General features: G+C 31.1%; 1 protein-coding gene across 2 annotated transcripts in view; it reads right to left on the reverse strand.

Moving 5' to 3' along the window:
- The window catches only part of LOC129938867 (leishmanolysin-like peptidase), a 167,027-nt gene that overhangs the window by 85,083 nt on the left and 65,690 nt on the right, over positions 1 to 16,254 (reverse strand). The window lies entirely within an intron of this gene.

A 16,254-nucleotide genomic window follows, 5' to 3' on the forward strand; every position in this document is an offset into this window, starting at 1 on the left:
ATATCTTAACTGTGGATCGTTTTGAGGAAGTTCTTTAATAAAATTCAATTATTTTAGACTTATGGAAAAGTAATAATCAAAAGCTTGAACTTATAATAAATTGTTACAGAGTTTAACATTTATGAATGTATGCATGTATGCAAATAGCCTAAATTCAAAAATAATCTAAGAAGTTTTAGTCCACTTAACACAAGGAATACTACTAATTTTTCTGATAAGGATGCAAGTTAGCTTGACTTGGTTTTCGTTAATGGCAAAAACGATGTAGATGTAGATGTATAAATAATAAACCATGGTTTTGACCTATCTACAACATTTCTCTAAAGTCCTTGAGAGAATTGTACAGCTACAAATCAACGCTTATCTCACTTCAAACTCTTTGCTCACTCCAAAACAATCTAAATAAATAAATTAGGTGGCGCAACAGTCTGTTGAGAACTAGGGCCTAGTGACTAACAACTCTCAACCATTCCTGCGTGCGAGGTCTGTTATCAGAGATGGAGTTGACTACAGTTTTTTTTTTAATTTAAGAAAGCACCTCTCATGACATGAATTACTCTTGTAACTTAAGATTGCACAGGCAGGGATTGAATTCAAGACCTCTATCGTGACAGTCAAATGCACTTTTTCGTTTAATTCGATTTTATTGATTATTTCTTAAAACTATCTAAAAGATAGACACAAATTCATAAAACTAGCCTAATTATCCATATTAAACAGTAATACGGAATTCTAATGCCTTTCGGCCATTAGATCTATTTAACTTCAATTCAATTTTATTTATTTTTGTACTCATTAAAAAAATTTTAAGGAAAATAATATCAATGCCTAATCTACTTTAAACTAAACCCTTAATCCCGACTACTCACATTCAAGAGCCGATTGAAGCCACCAAAACTAGTTCTCCTGCTTCACCCTATCGGTTCAGCCCCCAGCCCTACTGAACCTAAAGAGCTTTGCTCCGCCTTGTGCCATGACTTCCCGCGTGTACAGGAGTCGCCTATCCACGATTCGTCGTCTGACGTGCGGTAGATTAGCGGAACTGCCAATCTATCCTGTATCACACCGCATTTGTCTAAAAAGAGGAATGCTTCTCGTCGTTCGGATAGAACGCTCCGAAAATTAAATTCTTGGTCGAAGACAAAGCTCTTGCAGTGTGACCTCGAACGAGTTTTATCAAGAAATTGTCAATTCTGTTGATTCGAGCCCCGTATAGGATCTCGTTGGAATAGTAATGCACGTAAACACTGCCGCTCGAACACACGAAACTTCTCCATCTGGGAAGGGGCAACGTTGAACCACACAGGACAACCATAAACGATCATTGGCCGTATGAGGACCATGTAGCAAATTACCTTCGTCAGAGCGAAGGCTCCTTTGGCCCTGGTCAGAGCAGCATTTATATGCCTGTCGAAATAAAAATACTGATCTAACCAGATACCGAGGTACTTCACATACTTTTGCTCGCTAATCGCTGCCCGTGAAGATCAACGATAACCATCTTGCGCCAATTCTTGCACGTACCCCAAAAAAAACAAACGCATGTTGCTTGTCAGGACTAATACCTATCTTCATTATATGGTTTTGAATTATATTGTATGCAAACGTACAGAATCTCACATTCTGACTAAAAACTATTGGATGCTTTTGGTGTATTCAGAATTGACAATGTCATTCTGAACCTTGTGAGGAATCATTTTAAGAGGTCATCTAACTTTGCGAAGAACGATCTTGTGTCTGGTTTATTAACTTCCCATAGGATAGTATTGTAATGGGACCGATTTGTCAAATTGAAAATTTTGGCATTTCTTGACGTTTCAAGGTCCGTTTCCAGGTCAATTGACAATTTTTTCAACAAAAAAAGAAAACCTGCAAACCTTTTTAGAAAAACAAATCGACAGACGGGATGGGAAGTTACTCGTATTAGTGTGGGTTGCATCCCAGCCTCTTTTTCTATTTTAACCCCGAATACTTCAAAAATACGCTTACGAGTGGATTTATACCTCCCCAGGCTTTCTTGTTTCTGGATGACAATGCACATGACTATTTGTCCGACTCAATGAACGTATACCTTTAATATACCATATGGCAAGAAGAGCTTCTTTTGAATTAGTATACGGAACTAAGATACTGCGTAAGCATACCTCAAAGAGATGAACAAAATTTCGATCGTTATAATCGCGAAAGATATTGGTGGCTTGACTAGGCCGTTGCAGACGCGTAGTCATTTTTACCATAACGTCCTGGTACATGGGTTATAATCGGTCGAGAAAGCAAGCTAGATAATTTTAAAAAATTGTTGAGCGTGCTTATATTTCGAAAGGTTGGGGATGCTACGCGAGGGAACTTTTTAGTTAAGTTGATAACAAATTATTTAGTAAATCCGATGGGTTATTTTATGTTCAATTTAAAATTTCAGCCAGTTTTGAAACGGTCTCTTACAAAATTTAAGATATAATTCCAAAAAATGTATGCTTTTAAAATTCATATCCCTATACAAATCACAAATTTAGCAGCTCGAAAGGTTTATGAAGTTCTAAAGAGCCTTAAAACATGATGCAAATTGTAAAGTATTCATATTTGCAAATAAAAATGTAAAACTAAAATAATATACTATAGCAATAAAATGAAATACTACGAATTTCTCTTTAGTAACATAAGACAAACCCACTGTACCGCTCGCAGTACAAAATATCTGTAGCGCAGCGCAAATTCAGGAAAAAAAAACAACACAAATTTAGTGGGTTGCAATTTGCAAAAAACAGATCAAGCTTTAAAGTCTAAACTTTGTTTCTACTTTAGCATCAGTGAGTGTTGAGTGATGTAAACAAACCGGTACCATAACCTTATAAAAAACATTCATAGGCACAAAAAAATGCATACAGTTGTGGTCACATAATTAAGCCAAAAATACGAAACAAACACATTTTTAGCCAAAGTTATAATCTAGGCTGTCAAATTCTGGTTTGAATTCAAATTTAAGTTTTGGAGGGGAATGCTCAAAGACTTTATTTAATTCTTATATATTTTATGTGGTGTGTTATAAAAAGGTCGGTTATACCCTGGCTGGCTGGGAATAGTCCAATAATCCAGTATATTAAAATGACTTCGCAATATTCAGCGTTGCTGTTCGATACAGTTCTCTGCCGCCAACACAATGTATCCAGAACTAGTGGCAACATTGCCAAGATGCAATTAGAGGAGCCGCCTCTGACGTGCTGGATTTCCATCACCCACCAACAAGGTTTAATGAGGAATGTCGACAGGCAAATGCAGTCAAACAACAGGCACGCAAAGCGGCGCTGCATAGAAGGACGACAGCTGTTCACGAGCTCTATGAGCAGAAGACGCGAGAGAAACACCGACTTATCAGAGGGAAAATCGAGAGCATGAGAAGCGTGCTGTCGAAGATGTTGAGAGGTTAAAAAGCAGATATGAAGTTCCAAAGTTTAATGAGTAGGTGGAACGAAATTCACAAGTACATAAGCCTTCAACAGAAGGCTGCAAATTCGAAAGTGGAAACATCATAGTGGAACCGCAGGCAATGATGAGGATATGGAAGGGCCATTTCTTCAGACTGTTTAACGGCGATGACGAACCGAATTCGTTGTCAGGCAGTATAATTCATTCAAAATAGACGACGAAAGCCAACAATTACGTCCTCCCGCCTTAGACGATATAACGATTGGCATATCTAAGCTGAAGTCTAACAAAGCCCTCTGGAGCAGATGCCGAGCTCTTCAAAGCAACTGCAAATAATTTGGTTAGGAGCATGCACCAACTTATCTGTAAGATATTGCCGGAAGAAAGCATGCCCGATGAATTGAACCTTAGTACTGCTATACGTTGCAGAAGCATGGAAGGACCTTGGGTCGATTTTAGGGAAAAGTACAGGAAAAGGTGGAATTACGAGCTGTACGGACTGTACAGCGACTTAGACTTAGCCAGAAGGGTAAAAGTCCAACGACTAAGATGGCTGGGTCACGTAGAGCGCATGGAAACCAATGCTCCGGCCCGGAAAGTTTCGAATCTACACCTACAGGACAGCACAGTAGAGGACGACCGCGAATCGTACAAGTGGAAAGTGAGCTCATTTAACTTGGAGCGTGAAACTGGAGTCATCTAGCTAGGGACCGAGAAAGATGGGAAAGATTGTTAAGTTAGGCCCTAGTTCACATAGGACTGCAACGCGCCGCCGCGCCGGCTTAAGTAAAGGAAGCAAGTAAGTTCGGTACAGTGTTAAAAAGTTGGATTTCCAAAAACGTAATGTCATTTATAGAGTAGTAAATTAACCTCTTAAAATAATTGTAGATGTCTTATTGAGCTTATGATATATCTTAATAAATTTCATTTCAAACTGCATTTTAATGTTGAATTATGTTTAAAACCTACGTCCCCAAAATCAAGTGAAATAAATTCGAAATCTTAATGAAAATCGAGTGAAAGTGTTTCAATCATTAGATCAATATTATAATCAAGAATACTTTTCGAAATTAATTCAAGTGAAATTAAAGCAACTGACATTTATTATATCGGTTGGGAAAGATTCGTATCAAAGTATAATTTCTGAATGAGTCTTACAAGTTTTTGAAAGAACGTGGGTTTGTTGAAAAATCGTTTTAAATGCTTGTCCCTTCCCTCAAATACAAAGTAGAAGCTTCAACTTCTCACGAATCAAGTGCGCTCTATAAAAAATTTAAGGTTTATTTCGTTTTTTAAACCATTTCCTTTTGTCGAAATCAAATCACTTAAAAATCGCAAATATCAAATTGTAGAAAACGGAAATTCACTTTGTTTTGAGTTCGAAAACAATAAAATCAATATCGATGAATGTGAATTTTAGAACTCAAATTTTTATTTTGAATCGATTTCAATTTTATTTCGAGTGATTGTGAAATGTAAAAACCATAAAAGTTACTTTTTTCAATGATTACTTAATTTTGAACTAAAAACGGTAGCATGTGGATTAATTTTATGACCACAACTGTGCATTTAAGAAAATAAAAATAAACAAAAACAGACAACGAGATAGTTCAGGTTATGTAGAGTGTGGAGCTGAAGGGCAAAATTCGTTGCAATTTTTATGTAAATTTTTCTTTGTGGATAAAAATATATTTTTTTTTTGTATATCTTGTTTATAAAAGTTTTTTTATACTCGGCAAAGAATTAGTTTTTGAATACATTTCTGATGCGGGTTTATTATTTGTATTCATGGCACCTAAATTGTTTACAAGCAACGATGGCCGACACTGAATTTGAATACTACAATGAATATGGTTGGTTAAATTAGCTTTTGATCATGGTACCATTTGTATCTATACATTGTAGTAGGAAATTGGATTAAATAGACCACATGTAATCCATTGTTTATGTTTTCTATCGTAATTAAATTTTTTGATTTTCATATTGGAAAGATATTGAAATCGAGATATAAGCTACGATTTTAAAAGGGATAAAATTAATATACAATTTCAATGAATGGGCGCATTTGATTGTGGATTTATCTTTCAATCACTGTTTGCATGCGCGACAAATTATTCAACTTTTTTATTTATACACAATTTGAAGATTGGACTTTGTTTTAAATTTAAATACAAATAAAAAAAACATTCAAAATAAAGCTACAAATCTAATATTATTGGATTCAAGAATATTTTTAACTTGGTTTGAATATTAAATAAATTATTTATGTATTTATTTATTCACATCAATTAGAGATCTTTACATCTACAATTAGATTAGAAAAGGTAAAGAAATAAATAATCATTTATAACACAAAAAAATAGGCGTAATAATACATAACATTAAGTGCTTAAAATAGCAATTTTATAAACATGGTTTGATTAATTAATTCGAAAAGAACAAAAGTATATTATTTTTCAAAGTGTATCTGTTTATATGAAAATTAAAATCAATATGATTTGAAACAAGATTAGTTTCTCTTACACACCGAGTTAAAGGTTCATTAATACCCTATGTTCCTTTTCCCGGAGTAAGCAATGTTCTCTTATTTGACGCGGAAGAGCATACAAATCTATCAACGATAGAAGGAAAGGGCATTTGATATGATGAGACAAAATGTCACTTATAAACATTACTGAAAACATTTTCCTTATATTTTTAAGTGACTGAGTTCCAAGAAGTATACATCTAGTCGAGTACGACGGGATTTCGATGTTCCAACCTAATTTATGAATTATAAACCTTGTAAATTTTTTTTGAATCATTTCAATTCTATTTAAATAAATATTGTAGTAAGGATTCCAAATCACACAACAGTATTCTAAGCTTGATCTAACATAGGAGTTAAATAGAGATTTAAGGACAAAAGGATCCTTGAAGTCTTTTGAATTACGTTTAATAGAACGTAGCATTGAATTGTATTTTGCTACAATATATTCTATATGCTTGCTAAAGTTTAGTTTTGAATCAAACAATACACCAAGGTCCTTTTTCTCCAAAACTCTTTCAAGAACAAAGTTATTAACTTTGTAATCAAAAGAAATTTTCGAAAATTTGCGACAAAAGGAAAAAATTTGACATTTATTAACGTTCAAGAATAATTGGTTATTTGTACACCATTCTGTTAACTTTTTGAGATCATTTTGCAAAAGAATACAATCATTTAAAGAATGAATGCATCTGAAAAACTTTAAATCATCTGCAAATAAAAGTGCACTAGAATTTAAGAAGATATCAGCCAGGTCGTTGATGAAAATTAAAAAAAGTAGGGGACCAAGATGGCTTCCTTGCGGGACACCCGAGGTAGCAATAATTGGACTAGAGAGCACTTGATCAATACAAACGAATTGTACACGACACCTTAGATATGACTCCAACCATTTCAACATATTTGAGTGAAAACCAAATTGTTTCAGTTTTTCAATCAAAATAGTATGACTAACTCTATCAAAAGCCTTCGCAAAATCCGTATAGATAACATCAATTTGGTAGCCTTCTTCGAGTTTATTTAAAAAGAAATTGGAAAAGATAGAAAGATTAGTAGTAGTGGATCTTCCTGCAAAGAAGCCATGTTGAAAAGGTGAAATATGCTCCTTAAGGAGAAATGTCAACTTTTCACATATAATTTTCTCCAAGAGTTTCGGTATACTCCTGCTTAGGACCATTTTTATGAATTGGAGAAAGAAATGATTTTTTCCACACTGATAGAAGAAATTCGCCTTTCCCAAGAGAGGCATTGAAAATGAAATAAAGGGCTCAGATATAGCAATTACAATTGTTATTTAAATTCAAAAGACCTTCTTCGATTTCCGAAATATTAATGTCTAATTGTTCTATGTCCGCCCGGAACTGTAGCGCCACCTTAAGTAAGTAACATTTTTAAAGTTAAAATACAAAAAGTTTTAAATATCAAAATGAGAGAGGAAGGCATATCCAAATCCCTTTAATTGGCACTACGTCTAAAATTGAGCTCAAGGTTAAAATGATAAGCATTCCTGGAAGTTGCGAATTAGACAACAAATTATTTGAACAAATATCGGTAGAACATTAACATTAAACATTGTAATGCTTCGGTTATATGTAGTTCTATCGGCTATCATTGTAGTACCCGTAGCGTGATGGTTAATGCGTTGGACTGTCATGCAAGGGGTCTTGGGTTCAATCCCTGCCTGTGCCACCTAACTTTTTTTCACGGGTACTGCCTCTTGGGAAGAATTTTCAAATCCTTCAAGAGTTATTCTTATTCTAAAAAAGTGCTTCCTCAAATTAGCCGTTCGGATTCGGCATATTAACTGTAGGTCCCTTCCATCTATGACAGCATTACTCGCAAACAGGAATGGTACAGAGTTTCAAGTCACTAGGCCCCGGTTCTTAATTGACTGTTGCGCCACCTAATTTATTTATCGCCTATCATTTTCAAATCCCTTTTTTGGATCTCATCTAAAAGGCTTTAACTTGTTTTTTTGGCATCTGCCCAAATATGAGTTATATTAAATTTTTGGACGAATTAAGGCTTTGTAAATTAAAGCTATATTAAAAAAGAGAAAAAACTTCTTGCACTGTCGCGTCGAAAAAACTTTCAGCACCTAGCAGAATTTCGGGCAGTATCGAATTTTTAATCACTTCATTAGATTGACAGTTGATTTATTTTCGGCATGCAAGAGCCACTCATGGAAACATTACATTTTGCACGGTAAATTTTTCACCATCGGACAATGCTGTCGAGAGCGGAATTTAATGAGCTTTTTATACGCTGCTGTTCGTTAAACTTCCACATCCGAAGGATAAGGATGTGACTCTAGAAACGAATAAGAAAAGGTGAGGGTTCTGTCGTAGGCGCAAGATTTGAAGAGTCGGAGACAAACCGGAACCCTGGGAAACACCAACATTTATTTTATGAATTTCAAATCGTAAACAACTTGTATTGAACATTTATAAAATTACTTTCTAATCCAACAAATAAGAGATTCATTAGTACCAAAAGTATGCATTTTGGCTAAGACAGCTTGGTGCGAGACTCCCAAATTATTTTGAAATATTGTGGTATGATGGTTAGTGCGTTGGACTGTCATGCAAGGGGTCTTGGGTTCAATCATTAAGAAGATTTCATTCTTCGAGATATTCCTTAAAGTGATAATTAATCAGTATTTCCTGTTTTCCATCAGCTTGGAAGAGACCTGTAAAGAGAATAATTGCTTACAACATAAACACCTGGCAATTAGCCTTAGTTTGATGGCAAGTTCTTACACTTGCTGCCCCAGGGATTGTTTTATCGCTTAGTTTTTAAAAACAACCAACAATTTGTACGCAAAGATTTATTCTATCTTATTTGTTGAAATGCTTCGAATACGTTCCTCTTTCTAAGCTACCAAGACATAACAAATTCACCTCTTTGTTAACTTTGGTATTGGCTTAGTCTATCTACATATTGATTTTTTGAGTAATTAAAAACCAATATGTTCTCGAATTAATCAGGGGGCTACTACATATCCCGTGGTACCACATCTACAGTGGTATTTTAATTTAGTATTTGATGAAGTGACATCTAGAGAAGATAACCCTAGAAGTGGTCGCCCGACTTCTTGTGTGATGCAATCCGCCGAGCTTTATCTACTTCAGACTTATTTTAAACATTTATTAAATACCGACAATTTATAGTGATTCGATTTGTATATTTACTGATATTACTGGATTTTTATAATTTTTATCAGTAAGTCAACATCTGGCCCAGAGGAAGGACGAAAGTCCTGTGTTAACCAACGATAATAAAATTTAATTTTAGGAGGGAAGTAAACCATAGCTTCTTGCGTTCGCTCACAAGTTGAAAATGTACTCTGTGCAATTCTAAGTAGTGCCTTTTTCAATAACTATGAATTGATCAGTATCATTCATCCTCGAACTGCATTGATTTCTCTAACTTGTGCCCGGGGACCACTACGTGGAGGTGAAAGTAAGCGTTTCTTCCTTCCAGATTTTAGACAAGCATATAGCATCCCTACATCTACATGGAAGTCAGTTTTACCCCAGAGACCTGTAGAGTAGGAAAGATGGAAAAGCTTACGTAGCGGTTTTGCAAGCGTTGAAAAACATCTCTACAAAACAATAGGGAGTGCTACTATCCGGGCCTTCGAATTTGTGAGTTCACTGACAGTTTCTAGTAGCGCCGAATTAAAAGCAAATTGTTCTGCAAGCAAATTGTCTTTATTCATTGAGCTTTCATAGGCACTAGGCAGTATTATCGCTAGAACACAAAGCAAAAATCGGAGCCGCAGCCGGATCCGGAGTAGGAATAGCTGGCACAGGAACTTTTGATGTTCTTCTTTTATTGTTTCACTTATATTTATGGTAGCAAGTTTAGATGTTAAGGGGTGTGACCCAACATTGCAAATATTTAAGTTCTAGAAATCGAATATTTAAAACAAGTACAATTGTTTTCTGCATTCAACAGTCCGACTCAAACTTCCGCTCAAATCAAAAGAAGCTTTCCTCAGGTTTAGGGGGAAATTCAATTTTGTCAATGAGTAAACAAAGATAAATTTCAACACAAAAGAAAAGCCATCACACAACAATCGAAACCAATAAACAGCGATTTCAATTTTTCAAAAAAAAAATAATATTAAATTCTTTAAGAGACTCAATAAATGCTAATTCTTAGAACTTCAACACTTGCCCTACAGCACCTACATCAAAAGCTAAACAACAAAATTCATCTAGGAAATTACAAAACTAAAAATAAACAAATGGCATTTATATGAAACCTTGTGAATCAATATCTAATCACAATCACATATTTCAAATGAAATCCTGTTCAGAATCGATTGTTTTCAAAAACTCTTCCAAGCTAAATAACATTCCTTACAAAATTACTCTCATTGTCAGAACACGAACAAAAGATCATAAACCTACAATAGAAAATACCATTTCTGATGTCCATTTTATGCTGCATAATGCACCATTCCCTCATTTCTTGTTTTATTTTTCATTTAATAATTATTTGTATTATACATACAAAAATACGGTTTTAAGTTTCATATAATAGTTTGTGATTATATTGCCTTAATTAATATCAAACAATCAAAGTTGTACAATTACAGTAATTAAATATTTAGTTTACTTAGGAATAAAACGAATTATAGAAGCTGTCATAATTGTCACACAAAAAGCTTAATGAATTCGTTTTAATGTGTTGTTCGTTGTGTATTTTTGTATTAAGCTTGTGTTATGATGTTTGGACAAATAGAACTTGTCATTTTATTTGTACAACTATGTTTAATTAATAAAGTTAATTACATACAAATTTCTTGCACGGACTTTTAAGTGACTTTGATTTTTGCCCTTAAGAAGGATTTTTAAGATAAATGCAAATTTATATTGAAGAAAGGTTGAAACAAAATTGTTTTGATTCACTTTTTGAATAAATATTTACAGAACTTTGCCCAACCAATATTTAAAACATGCAGAATTATGTAATACAGTATTTTAACTTAACAGTTTAAAACCCATGAAATATTTGAGTGATAAATGACGAAAATTGTAATGAAGGGTGGTTAAATTCGAAGGGCGATGTTAAATGCGAACTACACCTAAACATCAAGTTTCTTTCATTATTTCATTTGACATTTCTCAATATCAGACTAGCTCAATTTGAACCATGGAAACTTCATACTTGTTTTGAAAATGAGTGTTCTATTTAATCATTTGAGCAAAACGGGGGTTGTATTCAATTGAAGAGTCATCGACTTTAACTTGTCCAATAAGACGAGCACTTTTCACGCTGGTTGTTGATAAACATTATGCATAAAGACTGTAACGCTTACAAATGTGCAATTGACTCAAGAACTAAAGCCTCTTGATCCTTTGATCTTCAGTGGTCAGAATGATGACAAAAAATGGCAATAGTTAATAATAATTTTTCGAAAAAATCATCTTCAGTGATGGACAAATTTTCACCTCATAGAATAGAATAGAATAGAATAGAATAGAATAGAATAGAATAGAATAGAATAGAATAGAATAGAATAGAATAGAATAGAATAGAATAGAATAGAATAGAATAGAATAGAATAGAATAGAATAGAATAGAATAGAATAGAATAGAATAGAATAGAATAGAATAGAATAGAATAGAATAGAATAGAATAGAATAGAATAGAATAGAATAGAATAGAATAGAATAGAATAGAATAGAATAGAATAGAATAGAATAGAATAGAATAGAATAGAATAGAATAGAATAGAATAGAATAGAATAGAATAGAATAGAATAGAATAGAATAGAATAGAATAGAATAGAATAGAATAGAATAGAATAGAATAGAATAGAATAGAATAGAATAGAATAGAATAGAATAGAATAGAATAGAATAGAATAGAATAGAATAGAATAGAATAGAATAGAATAGAATAGAATAGAATAGAATAGAATAGAATAGAATAGAATAGAATAGAATAGAATAGAATAGAATAGAATAGAATAGAATAGAATAGAATAGAATAGAATAGAATAGAATAGAATAGAATAGAATAGAATAGAATAGAATAGAATAGAATAGAATAGAATAGAATAGAATAGAATAGAATAGAATAGAATAGAATAGAATAGAATAGAATAGAATAGAATAGAATAGAATAGAATAGAATAGAATAGAATAGAATAGAATAGAATAGAATAGAATAGAATAGAATAGAATAGAATAGAATAGAATAGAATAGAATAGAATAGAATAGAATAGAATAGAATAGAATAGAATAGAATAGAATAGAATAGAATAGAATAGAATAGAATAGAATAGAATAGAATAGAATAGAATAGAATAGAATAGAATAGAATAGAATAGAATAGAATAGAATAGAATAGAATAGAATAGAATAGAATAGAATAGAATAGAATAGAATAGAATAGAATAGAATAGAATAGAATAGAATAGAATAGAATAGAATAGAATAGAATAGAATAGAATAGAATAGAATAGAATAGAATAGAATAGAATAGAATAGAATAGAATAGAATAGAATAGAATAGAATAGAATAGAATAGAATAGAATAGAATAGAATAGAATAGAATAGAATAGAATAGAATAGAATAGAATAGAATAGAATAGAATAGAATAGAATAGAATAGAATAGAATAGAATAGAATAGAATAGAATAGAATAGAATAGAATAGAATAGAATAGAATAGAATAGAATAGAATAGAATAGAATAGAATAGAATAGAATAGAATAGAATAGAATAGAATAGAATAGAATAGAATAGAATAGAATAGAATAGAATAGAATAGAATAGAATAGAATAGAATAGAATAGAATAGAATAGAATAGAATAGAATAGAATAGAATAGAATAGAATAGAATAGAATAGAATAGAATAGAATAGAATAGAATAGAATAGAATAGAATAGAATAGAATAGAATAGAATAGAATAGAATAGAATAGAATAGAATAGAATAGAATAGAATAGAATAGAATAGAATAGAATAGAATAGAATAGAATAGAATAGAATAGAATAGAATAGAATAGAATAGAATAGAATAGAATAGAATAGAATAGAATAGAATAGAATAGAATAGAATAGAATAGAATAGAATAGAATAGAATAGAATAGAATAGAATAGAATAGAATAGAATAGAATAGAATAGAATAGAATAGAATAGAATAGAATAGAATAGAATAGAATAGAATAGAATAGAATAGAATAGAATAGAATAGAATAGAATAGAATAGAATAGAATAGAATAGAATAGAATAGAATAGAATAGAATAGAATAGAATAGAATAGAATAGAATAGAATAGAATAGAATAGAATAGAATAGAATAGAATAGAATAGAATAGAATAGAATAGAATAGAATAGAATAGAATAGAATAGAATAGAATAGAATAGAATAGAATAGAATAGAATAGAATAGAATAGAATAGAATAGAATAGAATAGAATAGAATAGAATAGAATAGAATAGAATAGAATAGAATAGAATAGAATAGAATAGAATAGAATAGAATAGAATAGAATAGAATAGAATAGAATAGAATAGAATAGAATAGAATAGAATAGAATAGAATAGAATAGAATAGAATAGAATAGAATAGAATAGAATAGAATAGAATAGAATAGAATAGAATAGAATAGAATAGAATAGAATAGAATAGAATAGAATAGAATAGAATAGAATAGAATAGAATAGAATAGAATAGAATAGAATAGAATAGAATAGAATAGAATAGAATAGAATAGAATAGAATAGAATAGAATAGAATAGAATAGAATAGAATAGAATAGAATAGAATAGAATAGAATAGAATAGAATAGAATAGAATAGAATAGAATAGAATAGAATAGAATAGAATAGAATAGAATAGAATAGAATAGAATAGAATAGAATAGAATAGAATAGAATAGAAAAGTTGATGAATGGGGTTTATAAGGTGATGCAACCGTAGACGTGGATTTTCTTTACACGTGCGAAACTTGAGTGCATTTTTAAAACTGCAAATTGTTTAATTCAACGTAACAAACATTTGCCTTTTAAATAGTTTGCTTTAATTTGCAAGTTATTCTTAACTAAAGGTAATTGATCTTACTTATAACACTTCCTCTTGAATTATTTACCTGAAAAGAAAAAAAAAAGTAAATTAGAGTTAAGTACAATTAACATTTTTTTGAAATCTATCAATTAATATCTTTGTTTAAAGAAAATTAGTCATGGTTTTAAAAATCAGAAGTTCATAAGCAGAACAAACTCCAGAACAGTAAGCCTAGGCAGTGTAGGCAACTTAAATATAAATAAAATTAAATCAATATACGAAAAGCAACACGAGAAAATGAACATCAAATATTATTTATATTTAACTGATTGAATTTTTTGAAACTTTATGTCGCTTTAACTCAAAGTATTTTGAAAAGGATAAAGATTTATTCTTCTCATAGCCATTTTTGTTTGTTTCGAAATAATATTCAATTTTTAACAAGAGTCGACTCTTAAGTAGGTTATTTTTTTCCGAATTATTTTGCTCAATTGAACGATGTATGAACATTAAATTCACTTAAATTAAATTATACAAATAAAATACGGTCGACTTGAGAAGCAAATTGCAAACCTTCTTAAATACCTTCCCATGATAACCAAAATTACCGATTAAAGATTTAAATGCAAAGAACAAATATGGAGATTGAAAATATTTTAAACAACACAATTTAATGTAGTTTTACATATGTGAATTATAAATGCTATATGTTTTGTTTTTATTTTAAAAAAGATTCTCGAAATAAAGTCAGTGCCTTTTTAAAGTGTTTTCTTAAATACGTAAATATTGTTGTAATATTTAAACAAAAAATGAAAAAAATAAGAAGGCAGATTGTATTTTTATCACATTGGATTATTGGAATTAATTAACAAAATCAATCAATATGCCATTGATTTAAATAACATACATAAATAATATGCATATAAAATTCAACGAGTTTTACGAGTGGATTATTTATTAACAAATGAAGTAATTTTAAGCAATGGTTATTATTTGAAATTGTTAATTCAGGCGTTAATTGATAAGTGAGTTGAATAATTTTCATCATGAAGAGATGAATCTACTCGTATAGAGATATTTAATTGACATAAAAGCACTTGCTTTATGTTAAAAACGGTGTCGTAAATCATGAGAGATTAAAAGCAAGATTCTGTGCGACAGATTTTTTTTCACTATCATATTAAAATGGAAACAGTTTACATGCTCTATTGGGTAAGAAAAAACACATCACTGAAATAAAATATCTGGTAGTTTATATTTTCCAAAGGAGTGGGTGTAGTTTTTAAAAAGCTTCATGAACTCGCAAGTGTTCGTGATGGGAATTGATGAGTAAAAAAGTAAAACCTTCTCGAATTTCAAGAGATAATTAAAATACGAAAATTAAGAAAAGTGGATAACTAAAGGAACCCGTAGGGTACAACAGAATTACATACTCGTAAATGCTTTGAACTTCAAACTGCAGCTAATAATAATCACTCATGGATAACATTGATGCGCGCTATTCAGTAAATTAAAACTTTCAAAACCAGACAAAAATGTTAAACTACTATCTGAAGATTCGTACCAAAAATGTATTTTTTTTATATCTGAATTTGTATACATCTTTTCATCAATGTAGTTTAATTAAAAACTGCTTAAGGAAACAAATAATTTTGTATATTTATTATTCTCATAAATCTTATATTAAAGGGTCGTAGAACTAAAACACATAACATTAAATAATAATAAACAACTGTGAACACTCAATTTCATTTGCGATAATAAAACTGATTATACACTGCTAAACACTAGGATGAGGCCACACATTTTCGAATTGAATTTCGCTTTTTAAGGCTGGTGAAAGTGTTGTACCCGGAAACTTTTACTATCTGTGAATAGGTTCGTATTTCACCATTACAAATTCAAAAAAATTTAATGGAAAACGAGCGTTTAAATTTTCAATATCAAATAACAAACTACTAAAAAAGTGTATAGCAAAATGCTTTACCAGGACGAATATCTAAAAGCGTCAAAAGCAATTGATTTAAATTAATTTGTAACACACATGGGCCTTGTAAAGACTTTCACAGCTACAGGGAGAGAAAAAATAGATGCTCTAAAGGAGCAAAAGCTGAGTGTACACCCAGAGAAAAACACCATCATAGATTTAAGTAAGAAAGTATTTAAAACTAAGATGCTATAACTTTTGATTTATACACTTTAATTCAAATATGATCAACTTTGTTTTAAATAAGAAAAATGTTTGATTGATCAAAGTATTGTTAA

Source organism: Eupeodes corollae, chromosome 1 (genome assembly GCF_945859685.1).
Source record: "Eupeodes corollae chromosome 1, idEupCoro1.1, whole genome shotgun sequence".
Taxonomy (NCBI): Eukaryota; Metazoa; Arthropoda; class Insecta; order Diptera; family Syrphidae; genus Eupeodes; species Eupeodes corollae.